The sequence below is a fragment of the Macrobrachium rosenbergii genome, chromosome 14, assembly GCF_040412425.1.
Source record: "Macrobrachium rosenbergii isolate ZJJX-2024 chromosome 14, ASM4041242v1, whole genome shotgun sequence".
Classification (NCBI taxonomy): Eukaryota; Metazoa; Arthropoda; class Malacostraca; order Decapoda; family Palaemonidae; genus Macrobrachium; species Macrobrachium rosenbergii.
The window spans coordinates 9,107,803-9,131,438 of NC_089754.1; the positions used below are offsets into that span (position 1 = coordinate 9,107,803).

The following is a 23,636-nucleotide window of genomic DNA, read 5'->3' on the forward strand; positions in this document are numbered from 1 at the left end:
GTAAAAGAAATACCTCTGTCCCACTAGTAGATGAGGGCCAGTTAAGCTTTTACAGTGATAAATTGTCGGTCAAGTGAGGCCTGTTACCCATACCGAAGCGAAACCATGGTTTTCACCCTCTGAAAGAAGAGCGGTTAGCACTGGGACCAGCCACTCATGAGGACCTTTAGAGAGAGAGAGAGAGAGAGAGAGAGAGAGAGAGAGAGAGAGAGAAAATTCACTTTATTCCACAGTGCCAATAATTTGCTGCACTGTCATCAATTGAATAGCTTACTTCTCTCTCTCTCTCTCTCTTTTACCTTCCCTTTCTCTCTCATTCAATTGTTATACTCTGCTGGGGGTAGAGTGCCTTTCCTCCTATATAGTCTAGTTGGACTCCAGTAAAGGGTCCCTAGGAACCAAGCAACCAAACAGAAAATAAATAAAACCAAACAAAAGGGAAAAACAGAAGAGAAAGTTCTTCTGGAACCTACTGTAACCTGCACCAGTGCCTAGGGATACTGAGTGCCACCAGTGTGACCTGTACATGGCACAACCAACTACAGTGCCACCTTTTGAAAGGGTGCCACGTCACTGAAGAGACACTTCTTCGCTGCCCAAGTACGCCCAGTCAACCCGGTTAGACGCCCTTCCCCACCAGAACCATGGCAGCAGAGAATTATAAAACCTTCCTGGGGCTGGGGACGGTGGCAGGTCTCACAGGCTCGGAACTTACCACCTGGGTCAAGGAGCAAGTGGACGACTTGGCCAAGTGGGAGAAGGAAGAAAGACTTGAGCAGAGGAAGTATGAAGAAGAGCGGAGGGCGTATGAAGCCGAGCAGAGGCAACTAGAAGAGGAAAGAGAAGAAAGAAGAAGACAGCATGAGTTAGCCTTCAAAGAGAAAGAGCTCGAGCTGGAAAGAGCAAAAATGGAGAATGCCGAAGTTATGGCTAGACAGCAAGCCTCCAGCCCTACACCTGCTGCATCAAACGCTCCAATTTCGAGCATGAATTCCCTAGTCCCCAAGTGGACTGAGGACGAGCCAGAAGCATGGCTGGAGGAGATCGAGGCTCTTTTTGATAACTACAGCACCACGGAGACGGAGAGAGCCTTAATACTAGCCAAGCATATGGAGGGAAAAGCCAAAGCAGCGCTTCGCTCACTGGAGAAGAGCCAGAGGCAACATGGCGGAAGTTCGTAGAGTCATTACAAAGGCCTATGAAATAACCCCAGAAAAATGGAGAACGCAGTTCCGAGGTCTTGCCAAGGAAGTCAGCTGGTCTTGGACGGAATGGGTGTGTCACAAAACCCAGTCCGGTACGCGCTGGTTCAACTCCTTGGCCTGCACGACGTTTGAGGATCTTTTCAATCGGACCATGCTAGAAGACCTTTATCAATGTGTGCCTGGGCCCCTTGCTGTATATCTTAACGATAAACAGCCCCCCACACTTATGGAAGCCTGTCGCATGGCCGATTCGTGGGAAACTTTTAATCAGTCGCATAGCACCTCTCAGAAGCCAATCATTCCTCCGGCCTACCTCTCGAACTCCACTCGCTCGAAGAATGGACTGCCGAGCAAGACTATGTGCACCTATTGCAAGAAGGTGGGGCACGCTGAAGCTGAGTGCCTACCCCTACCATCCAGAACTCCTCTCCCAATTCAGCCGCTCAGCCCTCTCCTCCAACAGTTACTGCAGGCCACCGAGCCCATCCAAGAGGCCCGTGCAAATCCTGTGGTGCTGCCAGCCACTACAATGCTGGATCTCTGGCCTATCCACATCATGTCCCCACCACAAAATTTGTCAACCTAATTAGCACTTCATTCTCTGCGGCTGGTCCACACCGTATCCTTTACCCCGAGAGACTGGAAACCCAGTTCATCTCGGTGGCCCCTCTTCAGAGCACTAGCCTGCCCGTGACCCTTCCGGTCACAGTAGACACTGCGGCAGACATTAGCCTGATCGCCAGGGCCCAAGTACCAGCCGGTGCCATGGTTGACGAAGAAACCCGGTGGGAAATGAAGTGGACAGAGGGCCACACCATTACCGTTCCCACGGTCCAACTCCATGTTACGACACCTTGGGGCACCCTACCCCACCGCCTTGGCGTGGTGGGTGGAATTCGGCCCGGAGTAGCCTTCTTGTTGGGACAGGATCTTCTCTGGGGAAGCACGTTACCAACGCCACTTCGCAACCACGTTACCTCCTCCACGGAGGCCCCATCTGTAACTCTCGATAAAGACAAACCCTCACCTTCCGCCCACCAAAGTGGTCCGCGAAAGGGGCACAAACCAAACTATTCTAGGCCTAGCCCTCTCCAATCGCGAAGGGCTGGCCCACCAAGAGGTCCTCCCTCTCCCCGAAGAGATATTCAGGAGCAGTACCGCTGCAGGACGTGCAAGTGGACAGACCACTCCACAAATTGGGAGGGCTGCCCAAGTAAGCAACGGCCAGCTGATGCCCCCGAACAAGACTCTCGGAGAGGCTGCGATCTCCTGCTGGGGCAGGAATCTCTGCCGCAGCCAAACCCAAGTCATACGCGAGGTATTGCACCTCCGGACCCCTTGTCAGACATGCCTGACCCTCAACTGCTGCCAGTGCCACTTGCGAGCACTGAGCAGTGCCACACTCCGTCTGCCACGGACGTTGAGCTACCAATTAAGAAAGCCCCTATGCCAGGTCTAAATCATGAGGCGAATCCTCCTCCAGGAGATTTAGGATTCCCCATGCCGTTGATCATCGCAACCGGAGAGCCCCCAGCACCCGAGACTTCTTCTTTGCCAAATCTGACTCCAGAGGATGAACCCCTGGAGGATCAAAATGTTACCCCATCTCTGGAAGACCAGGAACTGGCCTCCTCGGACGCAGAAGTCGAGATCGCTCTCGCTCCGGTTGTCGCAGCAGCCGGAGTAGGGAGCCCTCCTGTAGCTTTTGAAGTTGCCCCTGACTTCGCACCCGCTAGCCCTTCTGGCCTGTCCCCAGAGTCGGTGCCCTCATCCCCTCATAAGCCTGATACTGATAGGCCTTGGAGGAACCCGAAGAAGAAGAAGAAGGGGCGGAAGAGAGCCCAGTAGTTGCCGAGCCATAAGCTCATCCAGGGACTAGTGCCCTCTCGGCACAGTGCCCTACCATCTTAGAGTGATCCTGGCCCCTTGCCCAGAGGAGGTAGCCAGTGTGATCTCTTTTTCTTGTACATAGCCTAGACCGCCTTAAGTACGGTACATCAAATTAGTAGCCTTGTTCCTTCCACTTACCACCGAGCCGCAGTAATCATGTAAGTAGCATAACTAACTTCAATAATCTTAACTATTGTGAAATGAGCCACGATGCTCATGACACGCATGGCCTAAGACCTCAGTGAGGCACCCATTCATCATATGAGGCAACCCTCATGAATTAACTAGTAATTATTAATTGTATTAAACATAAACCACTTTGTAATTTAGTTAGAACATTCACTCTTATGTTGGTGCTACGGTCGGGTTAGGATAGGTTAGGCTAGGGAATACCATAGAATGTACCACTAGGCTAGGTCTAAAAACATCATGATTGTAGGAGGTAGCCTATAATAACAGTAAGCACCTTCTAGTACTATTAGAATTAGGTAAAGTAGTGATTATAGCTCATATCTTATCTAGGGTTAGGCAGTGCTGTAGTTAGGTAGGCTAACCAGGACTAATCTGCTCAGGGGAAGAAGAGTAACCTAATAGAGGTGAACAGCTTGCTTAGTACAGACCTTCGCGCCCGAAAAGGGAGTGAAGGCCCTCTTAAGGGGGGGAGCTTTTATAAATATTACTGCTGTTCGCCCTCGTAACCTTTGTCTGTAGTAATATCAGCCTGACCAAGACAGGGAAAAAGCTTTTGTCCCACATTAGGAGCATCTTCAGTTCAAACTTCGTCCGTTGTAGCGGCCGAGTCACGTAGGCAGTTTAAACTGTAATGTTCGCGTGTAGGAAGGAACTCGGCATTTCACCCTATAGGAAAATTTCCATATCCAGCCTTAAGAATAGGTGGTCCTAAAGTCCTTTTTTTCCTTTCTGCCTGTCTCTCTTGGCGAATGTTTTTAACAGAGCGTAGACGCCTAAGGACATGACTGCAGGCCTGTTTGACCCAGGCCGGTCAGAGAACAGAAGAGAGAGATTCAAGCTACCGTGGAGATCAGACGTATTCGGGCTGTCTCTCCATCCTTTGTTTATCGTCTTTATTAGCGAACGGTGAAGTATGAATTAATACCCAGAACTTCCGATCGTCCGTTGTATGCGCGCAACAACGCTTCGTCCTAAGGTAAAGTCTGTGTTTTGTTCAAAACTTTGTCCATTCTTTTATCCTCTTTTCTGTATTTCCAAATCTTTCTTTGTTTCATTCTCCAGCCACCATTTAAGGTAATCGCTTGTACGAAGTCTAAGATTAAGCCAAATAATTATATTGTTAGCTTCATCCAAATTATTCCAGTGAGAGTACTAGGACTTAGGGTAAGCAAGGCATTTTAATTCTGTATGCACTCTTTGTGTCTCGGTCCATTGTTTGGAGGAACTGTGGCGTTTTTTTGTATTTAATACCCTCTTAACGGAGTAGAGACTTTTCTGCATCCGCAGTTGGTGACGTTTATCATAAAGTCTTTATTCCTTGAATATTCTTTGTTAAGGTTAATTACCCTTAACTGGCGACCTTTGGTTAATTAACGTCTGTCTTTGAGGTTAATTCGTGGCTTCAAGTGACAGGTTACGTGTATTCTTGGCATGCAGGGCCAAGTGAAACTTTACATAAATTAAACAATAACTGATCAGCCAAGATGCACACGTAACAATATATATATATATTATATATATATATATATATATATATATATATATATATATATATATATATATATATATATATATATATATATAAATATATATATATAAATATATATATATAAATATATATATATAAATATATATATATAAATATATATATATATATATATATATATATATATATATATATATATATATATATATATATATATATATATATATATATATATATATATATATATATATATATATACACATGCATACATACATACATATATATATATATATATATATATATATATATATATATATATATATATATATATATATATATATATATATATATATATATATATATATATATATATATATATATATATATATATATATATATAAATATATATAATGTAGTTGTATTTTTTTGTTTATTCAATTATTTCAGTTATATTTATTCATGTATTTTGTTATTTGGATTTTGTTTATTTTTTCTATTTGCTGTTTTCCATCGTCATAACATAACAATCAATCAATCATTTCCTGTGGCACCCACGAGGATGCATAAGGCCTTGATGAACTCACACCACCACATTCTGTCCTGGGCTAGGTCCTCAAGATCTCCCCAACACTCATCTGCCTCAGGTCTCATTGGCCTCAACCACGTCTCCTTCGGCCTACCTCGACCTCTTCTACCAAGGGCAACCCACCCTGGTGTATCTTGTACTATTCCCAGTCTTCTATACATATGGCCTAGCCACTTCCTGCGTGAGAAGCTAACATACTCATCAACCGGCTGCACGCCCCTTTTTTAATCTTTCTATAAATTCTGTGTTCAGAGAACCATCCTTATCTAAACAAGTACCTAAATATTTAAACTTACCCACTTGCTTTATAAACATGCCTTTAAATTAGACAATCCTGTGTATTTTCAACATTCATATTCATAATTTCTGTTTTTTAGTAATCAAACCATCCTTTCGACCTTCACTCACTAGACAATCCAACACTGCATCTTTTCTGGTCCCTCGCAGATCAAAACTATATCACCAGCACTATCCAGGTCAAGAAGTTTCTCATTTTCTCCCCAGAGTATACCAGCATCCGTTTCTCTTTTAACCATTCTCATAACGTAATCTACGACCAATACAAACAACAGAGAAGACAGAATGCCACCCTGATCAAACCTGACTTAACTTCAAATGGGTCACTCAAGCAACCATCAACCATCACTTTACAAGAAGCGCCTTCATGCATGTTCATAACCCTCACAAACTTTTCTGGTATTCCACAATGCCTCATGATTTTTCCCCTAGTTCATCTCGAAATACTATCAAAGCCCTTTTCAAAATCAACAAAACAAAGACTTAACAGAATACTAGGGATGCAATTCGGACAAAGAGGAATATCAAGACACGTAAGAGAAAGGCTACGAAATAACAAGAAAACAAAATACCAAGCTAAAAAGGTTTAGGAATTTGAATACAAATATTAAAATCCATTTTTACGAATAGAACTTACCTGGCAGTTATATATATATATATTTAATCCCTGTCGAACCAGCAGATTTTTCAAAACTCGCGGCAACCGCCGAATGGTAGGTGTCCGATAGGTGGTTAACAACCCTTACAGGGTGGTAGTTGGAATCATTCCCGTTTTCAGTTCCTCAGATCATCTCTGCCGGTTGGACTGACAACATCGTTGTTGGTTCTCCGTCGGGTTTTTCACTCGCTTCCCTAGGTCGCTGTGTTTGGACTTCTATTGGTGACGTATATTGACCTTTGGATTGGCAATCACTTTTGTGGCTTGTTTTGGTTTATTCTTTTGACTGTTCTTGGATAAGATGTCTGATCCTAAGTTTTTTCAAGTTTGTGTGAATGAGGAATGCAAGGTTAGGTTGCCGAAAGCTTCAGTGGACCCTCACACTGTTTGTTTAGGGTGCAGGGGTTTTGAGTGTGCCTTGGATAAAAGATGTAAAGAATGCGAGGGTTTGGATGAAAAGAAAAGGATGGAATTGAAACGAAAAATTAGAAATGGATAAGTTAAGGGGCTTCTAAATCTAAATCTAGGTCTGTGAGTGATGTTAGCCTAGACATTTCTTTTAACCCTTCTATTCCTAAATCACCCTTAGAAGTAGATCCTTCTCCCGAGGTGGTAACCCCTGCTCCTTCTACAGGAACTGTAACTGCTGTTATGGACCCTCAGTACGCCAGGATGGCGGCTGAGATGAAAGAATTAAAAGATCAACTTGCAGCCTTGAAGAAAGGTAAGAGTGCAAGTGAAGTTAGTGATAGTGTTTGTGCAAGTGCAGTGGAGGTGGCGACTGATCGACCCTGTCATGCCCCTAGATCTAGACCTCTACCAAGCTCCCAGGACCAAGGGAGAAGGTACGTCGACGATCGTAAGGGGGTGAGAGGGACGTATCCTCGGTCAGCCGTTGCCTCAAGCAGTCCTGTTGCTTTTCCCAGGCTGCTTATGACCGCCACAGAAAAGGCGTGTCGGAAGGGCTTGCGTCTTCTCCTAGCCCCTCTCCTAGACGTAGATGGCAGTATGAGGATTCGAGGCCGACCAAAAGAAGATGGTTGCAGCAAGAGGATCAACCTCGTACTCGCTCTCCCCTTTCGGGTGCGTGGAGTAGCCCTGAATCTTTTGCTTCCGACGACGACCGGAACGTCTCTCCAGCGAAAAGGTCAAGACCTTTATCGGAATGTTCTCCTCTCGTTGTACGGAGGAAGGAGAGATCTCCTCTTCTTTCTGCTTCCGGAGAATTCTCGAGAGATCCTTCTCCTTCTCCCAGCTTGGCTCGACATCCTTCTCCTTCAGAACCTCAAGATGCAGCGGCTGCGGCAAAATCCTTTATGACCGTCATGCAAGGCCAATTAGCTTCACTTGTTCAGGCCTTTAGCCGTCCTCCCCCAGTCGGTCAGACGTAAAGACTCCAAGTTACCAGTGAAGAGATCTAGAAGGGAGACGCCTGCTGAGGTTTCTTCTAGAGATAAGAGAGAACTGGGTTCCTCTCCCTTTCGAGTCAACAAGTGGCGTAGTTCTAGCTTGGGACAGAAGAGTCTTCTCTTTTCTCCCAAGCAGAAACCTCAGGGTTCTTCTCCTGAGGCTCGACTCCTCTCCTCTCCGCGCTATAAGCGACAGGAATTTTCTTCCTCTCGCCGGGAGCATTCTTCCTTTGTTCGACAAGATGACGACTTCGGTTCTCCAGGAAGGAAAGAACGCAGTGAATTCTCTCGACGCCAGGACGCATCCTCCTCTCGACGTCAGGACGCATCCAATTCTCGGCGCCAGGACGTATCCAACGCTCGACGCCAGGACGCTTCCAGCTCTCGATACCAGGACGCATCCAGCTCTCGACATCAGGACGCTTCTAGGGCGGTTTGTCAGGACGCAACCAGCTCTCGCCGCCAGGACGCTTTCGGCGATCGTACGTCCTCCCCGGGCGCAATACAGCAAGAAGAGAAAGAGACGGAGTTGGAAGGAATGCATGATTTGGAAGACGTTTCAGAGGACGAAGATAAACCTAATGCGGCTGATGATTATAAGGTTCTTTCTCGCTCTCTTCTGGAGCTGTATGGGGAGGAGTTTAAACCTGCTGCTCCTCGTTCTCCTCAGTCCCAGTTTAACAGGAAGAAATCGAGGAAGCAGTCAGCCTTTATTAAAATGAAACTTTCCATTTCTGCGAAGAAGGCTCTGACCAGGATTGATAACTGGCTTAAGGAGCGTAGGCAAGCAGTAAAGTCCACCTTCTCGTTTCCTCCAGCTAGGCTTGCTTCGAAGGCGGGCATGTGGTATGAGACTGGAGAAGCTCTTGGCCTGGGAGTCCCTGCCTCCTCCCAGGGGGACTTCTCTGGTATAGTAGACTCTTCTAGGAGACATGCCCTTAACTCAGCTAAGGTGATGTGGTCGATGACGGAACTAGACCATCTCATTAAAGGAATTTTTAGGTCTTTTGAAGTGTTTAGTTTTTTAGACTGGTCTCTTGGAATTCTATCCAAGAGGACAGAAACCATTCAGGCAACAGGAATTGAAGACCTTTCCAGTATTATGGCCTGTATGGATAAGGCTCTGAGGGATGGAGCAAATGAGATGGCTTCTCTTTTTACTGCAGGGATTTTGAAGAAGAGGGCTTTGTTATGCTCCTTCACGTCCAAATCTACTACAGTCGTACAGAAGGCAGAGCTCCTATACGCCCCCCTCTCGGAGCATTTGTTTCCGGAGTCCTTGGTCAGGGATATTTCTCAGACTCTGGCGCATAAAGCTACGCAAGATCTACTTACTCACTCGGCTAGGAGGTTTCCTCCGGCAATTCCTTCAGCTGCTAAGAAGGAGGAAAAGAAAGTTCAGCAGCCCTTTCGGGGCAGAGTTCCTTCTAGAACTGAATTCAGAGGAAGAAGACAAGAAACAGGGGGTAGAGCGAACAGAAGGACGTTTAGAACATGCTCTAGGAATTGAGAAACAAGTCCTCCAGACAGCAGTAGGAGCAAGGCTGTCTCACTTTTGGCAGGCATGGGAAGCAAGAGGGGCGGACACCTGGTCCCTCTCAGTCATCAAGGAAGGGTACAAGATTCCCTTTACAAAATTCCACTTTCAACAACCCCACGAGCCCTAAAACGCTCAGTACTCAACGCTTGAAACAAGGGGCACTCCTGAATCTAGTAGACCAGATGTTGGAGAAAGGAACGATGAGAACCAGTTTTGGAGCTAGGATCCCCAGGGTTCTACAATCGTCTGTTTTTAGTGCCCAAGAGTTCGGGTGGATGGAGACCGGTCCTGGATGTCAGCACATTGAACGGATTTGTGGAAAAGACCATGTTTACCATGGAGACGACTCAGTCTGTGCTGGCAGCAGTCCGCCCAGGGACTGGATGGTATCCTGGACCTGCAGGACGCTTACTTTCATATCCCCATCCACCCGACTTCAAGGAAGTTTTTAAGGTTTGTAATCCAGGACAAATGCTTCCAGTTCAAAGCTCTTTGTTTCGGCCTCAGTACAGCCCCTCAAGTGTTCACCAGAGTAATGTCAAATGTGGCAGGATGGCTTCATCAAGAGGGGATAAGAGTATCCCTGTACCTAGACGACTGGCTGATAAGGTCCCAGTCGAAGAACAGGTGTCTGGAGGACTTACGCAAGACGTTTCTGATGGCTCAGGATCTGGGTCTCATTATCAACAAGGAGAAGTCCCAGACCGAACCGAGTCAGACGATTCTTTATTTGGGGATAGTTCTGGACTCAGCTCGTTTTCGGGCTTCTCCCTCACAAGAAAGGCAAACCAAGTGCCTCGAGAAGGTTCAGTATTTCCTGGGGAGACAGAAGTGCTCGGCGAGGGAGTGGATGAGTTTGCTGGGCACCCTCTCCTCGCTCGAGAAATTTGTCTCTCTGGGAAGGTTGCATCTCAGACCTCTGCAACACTTCCTTTCAAGAATCTGGGACAGGAAGAATCAGGAGGACTCATTTTCCTTCCACATTCCAGCAGAGATCAAGAAGCATCTGAGTTGGTGGCTGGATCCGTCGATCTTAGGGGAAGGAATCTCCCTACGCAGAAAGAACCCAGACCTAGTGTTGTTCTCAGACGCTTCAGAGTCAGGATGGGGAGCAACACTAGAGAACAAGGAGGTTTCAGGCTCTTGGGAAGAGGGACAAATCGGATGGCACATCAACAGGAAAGAGTTGATGGCCATTTGGTTAGGTTTAAAAGCCTTCAAGGAATCTGTCGCAGGGAGAGTAATAGAAGTGAATTCCGACAACACCACGGCTCTAGCGTATATCAGAAAGCAAGGAGGGACTCATTCTTTGTCTCTTTACGAAACAGCAAGAGAGCTCCTTCTGTGGGCAAAAGACCACGGAGTGGAGCTGTTGACAAGATTCGTGCAGGGGCAGAAGAATGTAAGAGCAGACATGCTCAGCAGAAGAGGGCAAGTTCTGCCCACGGAATGGACTCTCAATCTTCAAATTTGCCAGAAACTGTGGAGGTTATGGGGGAGGCCTTCAATAGACCTCTTCGCCTCCAGCCAGAACAAGAGAATCCCCAACTACTGCTCTCTAGTCCCGGACAGAGAAGCAATAGCAGTAGACGCCTTCTTGATGGACTGGATGGGGATAGACACTTATGCGTTCCCTCCGTTCAAGATTATCAATCTAGTCGTCAAGAAATTCGCCCTCCTAAATTCAGGGAGAATGACCCTGATAGTCCCCTTTTGGCCAGCAAGAGAGTGGTTCACAGATGTGTTGGAGATGTTAGTGGACTTTCCGAGAAGTCTTCCTCCAAGTCCAAGGCTTCTCAGACAGCCCCACTTTGAGAGGTATCATCAAAGCCCCCTCGCTCTTCAACTGACTGCATTCAGACTATCGAGAAGCTTGTCAGAGCGAGAGGATTTTCAGCTCAAGCTGCGAGAGCTATCGCCAGAGCGAGGAGGGTCTCTTCACAGAGAGTTTACCAATCAAAGTGGGAAACCTTTAGATCTTGGTGTAAGCAGCATAAGGTTTCCTCAACCACTACCTCTGTGAGCCAGATAGCTGATTTTCTCTTGTCCCTCAGGCAAGATTCTAAACTGGCCGTATCCACCATAAAAGGATACAGAAGCTTGCTGTCTACTGTCTTTAGGCACAGAGGCATAGATTTGTCTCAAGATAGAGACTTGAGAGACCTTTTAAAGTCTTTCGAAACGACTAAGCAGACTTTGAGACCCCCGTCCTGGAATTTGGATGTGGTTTTGAAGTTCTTGTGCAGCAGGAAGTTCGAACCCATCTCGCAAGCAACCCTGAGAGACGTAACGAAGAAAACTCTTTTCCTGTTGGCTCTTGCTACAGCAAAAAGGGTCAGCGAGATTCAGGCGATACAGAAGCAAGTAGGCTTCAATCGTAATGGAGCAATTTGCGCATTAAGGCTCGACTTCCTTGCTAAGAATGAGAACCCTTCCAAACCCTGGCCGGGGACGTTTGAGGTTTCTAACCTCACTGATTTAGTGGGCCAAGAGGAGGAGAGACTCTCTGTCCAGTTAGAGCCCTCAAAGCATATATTTCTAGGACAAAGGACTTAAGAGGTTCTTCCAGTTCCTTGTGGTGTTCAGTGAAGGATCATGCAAAGCCCCTCTCGAAGAATGCGTTATCATTCTTTTTGAGGGAGACAATAAGAGAAGCTCACCTTTTATGTGAAGAGGAGACCTTTGGTTTGTTGAAGGTGAAGGCTCACGAAATAAGAGCCATTGCAACTTCTCTGGCATATAGGAAGAATATGTCAGTTAAACAAATAATGGATGCCACTTTTTGGAGAAGCGATTCTGTTTTCGCTTCTCATTACCTCAGAGAGGTAAGAGTCGATTATGAGAAATGTTACACCTTGGGCCCATATGTAGCTACGGCTTCGGTATTGGGTAAAGGAGTTACTGCCTCCCCTCAACCTTAACTTTTGTTTGGGATACCTGTAATTGGGCTGGTGTTTTTATGGTTGTCTGAGGAAGCTTCCTTGTGGGAACAGCAACCCCAGTCTAACTAGATAGGTGTATATCTAGTCTGCAAGGTTAGGTGGTTAGATTGAGTAAGGTTACAGGTAATAGAAGGGGAATAGGAAGTACAGAAGTCTAGTCACGTTGTTGGTCTCACCCCGTTTGACAGACTCGATTGAGTTGTTTCAGCATAACAGGTCTTCACCTGGCTGGCGCTCCTAAGGGAAAGCGACTCAAGAGGCAGGAACCTTTGAAGTCAGCTACCTTAGCAGGTAAGGAATCAAGGTGTTTACCTACGACTTTTAGTTGTTTCCCAACGATGTTGGCTGTCTTTCACCCTCCTCCAAATGTGTGAATCAGCTATATATATATAACTGCCAGGTAAGTTCTATTCGTAAAATGAAGTTTTTATGATAAAACAAAGTTTTATGAATACTTACCTGGCAGTTATATATATATTTTAAACCCCACCCTCCTCCCCTCAGGAGACAGGTCGGGCAAGAGATGATCTGAGGAACTGAAAACGGAATGATTCCAACTACCACCCTGTAAGGGTTGTTAACCACCTATCGGACACCTACCATTCGGCGTTGCGCTGAAGTTTTGAAAAATCTGCCGGTTCGACAGGGATTAAGCTATATATATATAACTGCCAGGTAAGTATTCATAAAACTTTGTTTTATCATAAAAACTTCATTTCTATAAAAGTCTAATAAGACCAATAATGGAATATCCATCAATAACCACGTGTTTAGCATCGAGTTCCAATGGTAATGTTTTGTTTCCCGTTTACGAAAGCTTCAAATAATGTGCAGTGGAGCTAGACTATGGCAACTGACGTTTTTCTGTTATTTTACTTGCTTTACAAGAGTTTAAGGTAATATCTTGCCAGTCGGCTGCTGCTAAAATGACATCTTTATAATAAAATAAGATTTTATATCATACTTACCTGTTGTTTACATATAGCTGTAATTCTCGATCTCGACAGAAAATTCAAAACTGGCGGTCCCGCTAATATATGGTCAGGTGATACGACTACCCGCCCTCTACCGATACCTGGATCCATTTCCATCAACAACTAATCATATTTTCTATGTCCCCTTGTCCCTTGCGGGGGCCATGGGGTGGAATGTTTTATATGTAAACAACAGGTAAGTATGATATAAAATCTTATTTTATTATAAAAATGTCATTTTTATACATGAACTTACCTGTTGTTTACATATAGCTGATTGCCACATTGAGGCAGGTGGGCATGGACAGCTGTAAGTGTTAAATGGAAAAAACCTGAGATCATCAGGCTAAGAAAAAATGTCTTTACTTTGGATCCTTACCTGCTAAGGAAGCTGTTTTCTCGGTTACTGCCTCTGTAACCTGCTATCCTTAGTGCAACTGCAGGGCCTAGTAGCTCAGTCGCAGGTTGCCATATGGAGAAAGGTCTGTTGGCCCAGCCATCTTCGACACAATCAACCAAAGCATATAGTGCCCCTGCTCACGGCGCAGTACTCAAAGCATCCACCATCATATCACCCAACCATAAAAACTCACACCAACCTATTAAAATTAGACCTACTAGGCCATCTAACCTCTAAGGCTCTAGTAGTCGACCAAAAGAAAACTTCTGCACCCAAGGAAACTGGGAGAGGATCTAGAGCCTCTGGTTTCCTTGCCCATCACCGTGTCAGACGCAATAAAGGGGCCCAATGTACTGCAGTCTTCATATGTGGTTTGGATCTGTCTCCAGATAATGGAGGCAAAAACAGACGAACATCTCCAATAAGTTGAACTTAGAATGTCCTTTAAAGCCATGTTCTTCTTGAAGGCTAAAGAAGTTGCAATAGCCCTAATTTCATGAGGCCTCACTTTTCTAAGGGGAAATCCACATCCCTTAATTCCTTGTGTGCCTCCTGTATCAGTTCTTTCAAAAGGAAAGCAATCCCATTTTAGATAGAGGTTCTTGGGGTTCTTAGTTGAGCACCATAAAAATCATGAGTTCCTCTTACACTTCTGGTCCTGTCCAGATAGAATTTCAATGCTCTGACCGGACAGAGAAGTCTCTCCATTTCCCTTCCACCCAAGGAGGATAGGCTAGCAATGGGAAATTCCCTTTGGCCCAGTTACTAGGGTTTTCGTTCTTAGCTAGGAAACCCAAGGTGAAGGAAACTACAGCCTTATCCGCACAAAAACCAACTCTTTTGTCCAAAGCATGAATCTCACTTACTCTCTTTGCAAGAGGCCAGTGCCAAGAGAAAGAGAGTTTTCTTAGTTAGATTCCTAACGGAGCAGGAACTCAAAGGCTCAAAAGATTTAGAAGTAAGCCACTTTAGCACCACATCCAAATTCCAATGTGGTACACAAAGAGATTTGCCTTTAGTGGTAGCAAAGGATTTAAGTTCTGCAATATCTTTGTCCGAGGAAAGGTCTATACCTCTATTCCCGAAAACTGCCGCCAGCATACTCCTATACCCCTTAATCGTGCTGACAGCCAATTTCTTCTCCTTGTGCAGAAACAAAAGAAAATCCGCCACCTGGCTTAGAGTCGTAGAAGTGGAAGACACTCCAGACTCGGAGCACCACTCCCTGAAGCGCTTCCACTTCTTGATAGACCTTTGTAGACGAGGGCCTGGTTGATCTAGCCATTGCCTGCGCCACTCTTTCTAGAGAAGCCTCTCCTCCTGTAGAGTTGCTCGAGAGTCTGAACCCTGTCAGATTTAGATCTGACGGGTTCCTGTGGAACTTTCTGCTGTGCAACTGGCACAGAAGGTCTGGTCTGAATGGCAACCTCCTTGGCCAATCCACTACTTTCTCCAGTAGCTCTGGAAACCATGATCTTCCTGGCCACCATGGAGCTATAAGGATCATTGACACACCTTTGTGTGCTCGAAACTTTTCAAAGACTTCTCCCAGCATCCTGAAGGGAGGGAATGCATAAAGGAAGAGACCCGACCAGTCCAGGAGCATGGCATCCACCGCTAATGCTTCTGGGTCTGGAACAGGAGAGCAAAAGAGAGATAGTCTGCGGTTTTCCCTCGTTGCAAACAGGTCTAGCATGGGAGTTCCCCAAACTTCCACAGGCCTTGGCAAACTTTCTGGTGGAGGGTCCATTCCGTCGGAATGACCTGGAGTGACCTGCTGAGGATATCCGCTCTTACGTTGAGAGCTCCCAGGATGAAGCGAGTTACTAGCTCTATGTTCTTGGTTGCCGCCCACAAAAGCAGGTCTTTTGCAATCTCGAACAGAGAGAAGGAGTGAGTGCCTCCTTGTTTCTTCACGTTAGCCAGAGCTGTGGAGTTGTCCGAGTGCACTACTATCTTTTTGTTTTCCACCAGAAGCACGAAATGTTCCAAGGCTAGATGTATTGCCTTCAACTCTTTCGCATTTATGTGCCAGTCCCGTTGGGATGAAGACCAATTGCCTGACACTTGAAGATCCCCCAGTGTTGCTCCCCAACCCTCGTCTGAAGCGTCGGAGGACAACATCAGGTCTGGGTTCCTCTGTCTCAGCGACAAACCTCGATCTAGTTTGCTCCTGTCGTTCCACCACGACAGGTCTTGCTTTACTCAGTGGATAGAGGAAAACAAACGAATCCGTGTCTTTCTTCCTGTTCCAGGTCTGCTGTAGGAAGAACTGAAGAGGTCTCATGTGGAGCCTCCCCAGACTGACGAACATCTCTAGCGATGAGAGGGTGCCTAAAAAGGCTCATCCATTCCTTGGCAGAACAAGTCTTGGCTGCCATCAGGTATCTCACTTTCAGCAGGCATTTCTCGATCCTTTGTGACGTCGGAAAAACCTGAAAAGAACTGAGTTCATCCGAACTCCCAAATAAGTCAAGTCTTGAGATGGAGAGAGTTGTGACTTTGGAAGATTTACTATGAGTCCCAATTCGTCGGTAAGAAAAGGGTTTCATTGTAGGTCCTTCATGCATTGGCCTTTTGACGGAGACTGGATCAGCCAGTCGTCGAGGTAAAGGGAAATGTGAATTCCCTCTAAGTGAAGCCATTTCGCAATTGGAGCCATCGTCCTTGTAAAAACTTGTGGGGCTGTTGATAGGCCGAAGCAAAGAGCCCTGAATTGAAAAGTCCTGCCTCTGAACACAAACCAAAGGAATTTCCTTGATCTCGGATGGTTAGGTACATGAAAGTATGCGTCCTGGAGATCGAGGACACCATCAGTCTCCTTCCTTCAGGGAATTGATAACCGACTGTGTGGTTTCCATCTTGAATGGTGTTTGAAGCACAAATTTGTTCAGGGCGCTTACGTCGAGGACTGGTCTCCATCCTCCTGACGATTTTGGAACCAGAAACAGACGGTTGTAGAACCCCGGAGATGAAGGTTCGAGGACTGATTCTATGGCTCCCTTCTGAAGGAGGAAAGTAACTTCTCCTTCAACATCACAAGTTTCTCTGAGTCCCTGGATGATACGTTGAAGTCTACTGGCAAGACTTTAAAGGAGGACTCTCTGAGAAGGGAATGGTGTAGCCTTCTCTCAGAACGTTGATCACCCAGGGTTCTGCTCCTTGGCCTCCCAAACTTGCCAGAACGACTTTAGTCTGGCTCCGACCGTCCATGAAGGACCTTGAACTCATCGGTTGGTACCCCTAGCTTTCTGGGGATGAGAAGAGAATTTTCCTCTTCCTCTAGCATGGGAAAAGGGCCGAGAAGGAGTACCCCCAAGAAGGCCTAGAGGATACAGGGAAAGAAGGCTTGGGTACTACTGGAGAAGTCGAAAACCTGGGTCTTTTCAAGAGTGAGCCAGTAGGTCTTGAGTAGACTTCCTAAATTGTTCGAGAGCCTCCGAAATTTCCCTAACGTGGCGGGAAAAAGGGATTCCTTAAACAAAGGAGCAAAAAGTAGAGCAGATTTCTGGTTCCTGGAGACTCCTCTCGCGACAAACGAAATCCAATGTGCTCTCTTCTTCAAAATGCAAGTAGCAGTCACTGAGGCAATTTCTGACGTTCCGTCCGTGATGGCCTTGTCCAGGCAGGCCAAAATAGCATCAAGATCCGTAGCAGTCTTGGGGGGAAGATCACAGACTTTCACTTTCCTGCTCAAGGCTCCTATAGACCAGTCAATAAAAGAAAAGATCTCCAAGATCCTATAGGAACTCTTCACCAGATGGTCAATTTCCGAAGACGAAGCCGACTTTGGACGAAGAAAAAGCTGAGCAACGGGCAGAATCCACAAGGCTGGAGAAATCCCCCGTTGAGAGGAGGCAGAGTCTCCCAAGGAAAAGACTTCAGCACCAGTCTCATACCACGAAAGAGACTTAAAAGACAGTTGAGAGGGGGAAAACAGAAAGAAGTTTTACCCTGAGATCTTTTCATGCTCAACCATCCTTCTTGCCTTCGGAGAGCTCTTTTTCACTCAGAAAGGACCAGCTTCAGAAATCTAGAGGAAGGAGGTTTAAAATCCTTGGCAAACTGTGTTTGGAGACGAAGGGGTAGCTGGAGCAAAGTCTTCTTGAAAATGTTCTTCAAAAAGTTGTAAGAGATGCTTAAAGTTGGACGTAGGAGCAGACGGAACATCATCTACTTCAAAACATCGGAAACTGGGGAGAAATCTCTGAAGCAGTTGGAGCACCGCGATAGAAACGTCTCTTCGGAAGCCAAACTTGCGTTATCCTCTTGAGTGTCGCCGAACGTCACCGAGGCGCCAAGTGCCCGACCAGCGTCAAGCGTATCCAAAACATGAGCTTGAGAGGAGTCAGGAGCCTTAGAAGATCCGAGAGCCAAAGAGGCGCCAAAAACCATGGTAGCGCCAGAAGCGCAAAACATTGTGCGCCTTGGAAACGTGTTGTGGAGAGGCGCCAAGCGCCAAAGTAGCGTCAGGAGTTTGGCCGGTGCGGGCGAAGTGGCGCCAGGAGCGCGATCGGAGCGGGCCCAGGCGCTTTTTAGCAGCGAAGCTGGCAGCCAGGTGCGAGATCGGGCCAGCAGAGAGTCCCCGGAGCCTCAGTTGCAGAAGGATCCTGAAGTGCTGGTGCTTTAAAACCTTCGAAAAGTCTCAAAATCTTGTCCAATTTGTCCTCTTGCGAAAGGGGGGCAGGAACCGGAGGCATAAAAGCCGACTTGGGATCCAACGGGAAGGAAGCCGCTACTTGCATGCTAACAGGAGGATCAGGTGCTCGCTTACGATCCGTAGAACGTACATCCGGACTGCCTGAAGAAGAAGAGATCTCTGGGCTATCCCAAAAGCTACAAGACGGAAGAGGAGAACGCCCGAAAAGTTTCTTGATAGGAACTTGACTTGGAGAGAAGCTCTGCGTCTCTTCAGCGGCCTACTAGACTCTGACTGCTTCCAACTCCTCCTCGATGAAACAGAAGCACAAGAAGACACTTCCGCGCATCGCTTTTACTATGGCGAGCTGCAACAGCCTGGGACGCAACAGGACTGTTAGAGGGAGCAACTGCTCGTGAGCAGACCCCACTTGCCTCCCTTATCGGCTTTGCAGCATGTCTTCTGCCTGAGCCCTGGGAGCTGGACAGAGGCCCTTTGTTGTACCTGGGGAGCGTGAGGGGGACGAACAGTCACCTCCTCCACAACACTATCACTCAGTTTTTCGATGTCTAGACATCGCACTTTTACATCCTGGCCAATCTTCTCTATCGCAGAGAAAAGAGCCGAAATCTTACCATCAAATTCTGCCCGAAGGTCTGACACGGTATGGGTTCTTTCAACAGGTTCCGGGGCAGGAATAGGAACAGGAGGGGTAACAGGAACAGAACAAGAGGCAATACTACTCCTACTCTGGGAGGAACTTCTGGCCGAGCCTTACGTGCCCTATCTTTACTTAATTTTGCCTGATATTTAGCCAACTTTTGCCAATCAAGCACAGACAAAGATTTTTGGTCATCACATCTATCAGATTCGTGCACAATTTCCCTCTACAGTTAGAGCAAGAAGAGTGAGGGTCTAAGTTAGACCGAGACATTCGAAGTTTTACAACCTCCCCGCAATATCTAATTTGAGATCCTGAATCAGACATAACTAGAAAAATCTCAACCAAGGCCAAAAAACAAGCCAGAACCGTCAACAAAAGTGGGTACTTCACCAAAAAATATCGAAAAGCACCGATGAATTTCCTGAAGAGGAGCAGACGACTAGTCGCCGGCCCCAACAGAGAAAATATGATTAGTTGTTGATGGAAATGGATCCAGGTACCCCCAGAGGGGCAGGTAGTCGTATCACCTGACCATATATTAGTGGGACCGCCAGTTTTGAATTTTCTGTCGAGATCGAGAATTACAGCAGCTATATGTAAACAACAGGTAAGTTCATGTATAAAACTGTAATTTACCCTTGACTGTGTGTGACCCACTGGGACAGACGTGCAGTTTTCAAGGGTCATTTACATTTTAGTTACAGCCGGCCGACAAAATATTTTTTAAATTCTTGTTCAGCAGGTAAAATAACATAGGAAAACGTCAATTGCCATAGGCTAGCCCACCGCGGACAGCCAGCTCAGAATTACCGGCATTAGGTTTATCCCCTTGGCTGACAATACTGTCATTAAAAATTTCATCACTAACTTTACGCATAACAAAATCATGGTTAGGCATAAAACTACAGGCAGAATTCATTTCATTTTGACTAGCCTATATGTACTTTTATATTCACCTATGCCTACTTCAACTGGGTAGATCTAAGCCGGCTGTCCGCGGTGAGCTAGGCTATGGCAGTTGATGTTTTTCTATAGAACTTTACCTGCTGAATAAGAATTTAAAGTAATATTTTGGCGGTCAAATGTAATTAAGCTGTAAATTACCTTAGAACTGTAGCCAATAGTAAAGGGGACCCATTGGGAATCTGGGTTTTGGGTGTGGTAAAACCCTTTCAAGAATAGTTAACAGTAATGGGGACTCATTGGGAATTCAGGGTTTTTGGTGGGGAAATAACTTGGGAAAAGGTTTGGGTACCTTATTGTTGTATTTCCTGATATATATGCCATTTGGAACACGAAAAACAAGTGTAAAAAGGGCGAATAAATGGATAGTGGGAGCCTTTCCAAAGGCACTTTTCATTCATTACTAGTAATACTGATTCTAAGCCTTAACACAGATGCGCTAGCTTTCAGTTCACCAATCAGCAGCTGCCAGTTTTCTACGCTTAGCGAGAGCTGCGAGAGACTGGCAATTGACATTTTCCTGTGTTATTTTAGTTGCAGAACAAGAATTTAAAGTAATTACCTCTTGCCAGAGCATACGAGCTTGCCAGAAATCTTTAAAAATGCAGTTAAGGCGCGCAGCACCATTCTGCCACGGCGACCTATAGAGGCCACCAAAGTTGAAAGCGGAAATGGTAATGTTTTGTTTCCCGTTTACGAAAGCTTCGAATAGTGTGCAGTGGAGCTAGACTATGGCAACTGACATTATTCTGTGTTATTTTACTTGCTTTACAAGAGTTTAAGGTAATATTTTGCCGGTCGGCTGCTGCTTAACTGGAATTTATCCCTGAGCTGTGTGCGACCCGCAGGTCAATTACATTTTAGTTACAGCCGACCGCTAAAATATTTTTTAAATTCTTGTTCAGCAGGTAAAATACCTTAGGAAAACGTCAATTGCCATAGGCTAGCTCACCACAGACAGCCGGCTTAGAATTACCTTCAACTGAATGCTGGAATTTCGAAACTTTACCATCTTTGCATGCAACAGCAATATGTCCCCATCTGCAACATTTATTACACTGGGAACTCTTTATACCTGCATCTATTAGCCAAGTGGGTAGATCTAAGCCGGCTGTCTGCAGTGGGCTAGGCTGCGGCAGTTGACATTTTTCTATAGAACTTTACTTGCTGAACAAGAATTTAGTCATATTTTGTCGGTCGGCTGGGTCCTGCTGGGTGGGTAAAACACTTTCGAGAATAGCTAACGGTGAGGGGGACCCGTTGGGAATCCGGGGTTCTGGGTGGGGTAAATACTGTAACTTGGGAAAAGGTTTGGGCAACTTACTGTTGTACTTCAAGTTATATATGTCATTTGGAACACAAAAAACAAGCGTAAAAATAAGGGGGAATAAATGGACAGCGCGAGCCGTTACAAAGGCACTTTTCATGTATCACTACTACTGCTGATTCCAGGCCATGTCATGCATGTGTGGTCTTACAGGGGAGCTTTCGGTTCATCCAATGCCTCCAACTGAGAGAGTAGTTGGTGGGTTTTTTGGCGGGTGGCTGTACCCAACCAATCACGTTGCAACATTACCCCAACATTACATTTCACCTGGGTGGAGAACTTGGGGGATACAAACTCAGTTACGTGTATTCCTTTTGCTCAACTGTTTTATAACCGTTTCCTATTCGTTGTAGCTTGTGCCTGTAACCTTCTTCTAGTACTTTTCCGTTCACAAATATATTGACATCTCCTCGCAACATGATTTTACCATAAATAACTTACAAAATTACTTTACATTTGTCGGCAGACACCTGAAAGCATGTATATGGGGTAGGAGGACAAGGGTCTTACAGGACGTTTCGCTACCACTTTCTCTCAGTGACATTAACAGAAACCTTTTTTTTACATATTTTGTAAGCCCTGTGGTTGGTGCGCGCAGCGCAATATTACCGCTTGCCAGATTATTTTAAAAAATGCGGATAAGGCGCGCAGCGCTGTTCCACCACCCCAAAACTGAAAGCAGAAATACACTTTTAGCCCCCCCAACTTCATCCTTCCTACACTGTTCTGGTGCAGTTCACCGGCACAGTTCACTCACTCTTCAACCGAGGATGATGGCGGACGTCACCCCCGGAACCTCCCGCTCCTCTGAGCCTGAAACCAAGGGCAATTTACCACTTACCTGTGTCAATTGCTACCTTAGTTATAAGGATTTCTCTTCACATTACTCAGGGCATTATGAGTGCCTAATACAATTCTCCCAAGACCACGGTCTTTTGAGGAAACAAGCCTTTTGCCCTCACTGTGGCAAGGAGTGTAGGCTTGACCTGCAGAAGGCGTTCAGGTTACTTAGTTACACCTTACCTGTTGATTTTTACATCTAACTGCAATGCAGTTTTCAAAACTAAAGTAGGCTAAAATATTCCTTAAAGAGCTATACCACCGGTTGTGTACGTTCATTTTTTGAGGGTTGTAACGAGTAATTTGCTTTTTTCCCTTACTTTCAGGTGCAACAGGTCGTATGCCCCACGCCAGAAGCAGAAGAGGAGGTGTAATTACTACCTCTCATTGTTTAAGGGCACCTGGTTTTCTGGGTCCCTCATGGATGTTGAGACTGTCCTCTTCTTCACTTACATTTATGTTAGTGACTTCTTTAACTATAGGGTTGTGAGGACAGAACTAGGTTTAAGTTATGTAGCTATTATTAATGACTGGTCCAGCTACTGCAGGAAGTAAGTTTTTTTCATTGGGGTTTATTTTTTTTGTCTCAGTGGATGGTTTTGTGATCAACCTTTATTCACTTCCCTAACCCGAATTTTTTTGGTTTCAGGTCATAGTACATTGGTGTATCCGGCAGAAGAAGCAAATAGGTGGCCCGGTACAACTGTTGAGATTGCAGTTTTGATGACCAAGACGAGGCTCCACGGTAAAGGCGGGTACAATGTAGGCAGGGTCATTGAAGGCCAGTGGGTTTTTGGTGGTGTCTGCAGGCAGACCAGACAGTCTTTTGTGGTGCCAGTCGACAACAGAAGTAGCGCGACTTTGCTTGCTGTCATCAAGGACTACACTGTACCGGGGACAACTATTGTATCTGATTGCTGGAGAGCTTATGACTGCCTGAAGGACGAAGGCTACGTACACTTAACCGTCAATCACTCCATGAACTTTGTGGACCCAGTAACTGGTGCTCATACAAATACTATTGAGAGGAGGTGGAGGGAACTTCGTGAGACGACGCCTAGGTACAGCTGTAGGAGGTACAACTTCGTTGGGTACTTGGCAGTAGTCTATTTTAAAATCCACTTTGATGACCCGAAGACGAGGCTCCACGCATTCGTAAAGGCGGCGGCTGAATTCTACCCTCCACCCCTTTAAGGTAAGGTTCTTAAACTATCCTTCTTTATTATTAGGTAGTTAGGTCACCTGTGTTTTGGTGTTATTAGGTTTTAGTGCTTTTCATGTAGGAGTGTTATTAGTTTTTGGGTAACTGTTACTTACTGCCATGTTTCTACATAACAGTCCTACATCACTTTACCAACTCGTACCTTTTGTGCAGTACCCCAACCTCCCCCCTGAACATACGGCTCCCTAGTGGTTACGTAACCCAAGATGGCGGATTTGTTTACCATTTACGTTCTTTCGCCCCGATCACAAGCAACAGTTAGTGCAGTTGAGCTTGCCTGTGGCAGTTGATGTTTTTCAGTGTTGCTTTGCTTGCTTTACATGAGTTTAGGGTAACATTTTGCCCGCCGGCTGCAGCTAAACTAATTTACCCTTGAGCTGTATGTGCCAGTGCAGGGGACCC

The 23,636-nt window shown here is 45.8% G+C and overlaps 1 protein-coding gene across 5 annotated transcripts in view; it reads right to left on the reverse strand.

Moving 5' to 3' along the window:
• Nucleotides 1-23,636, reverse strand: part of LOC136845714 (uncharacterized) — a 334,649-nt gene that overhangs the window by 309,775 nt on the left and 1,238 nt on the right. The window lies entirely within an intron of this gene.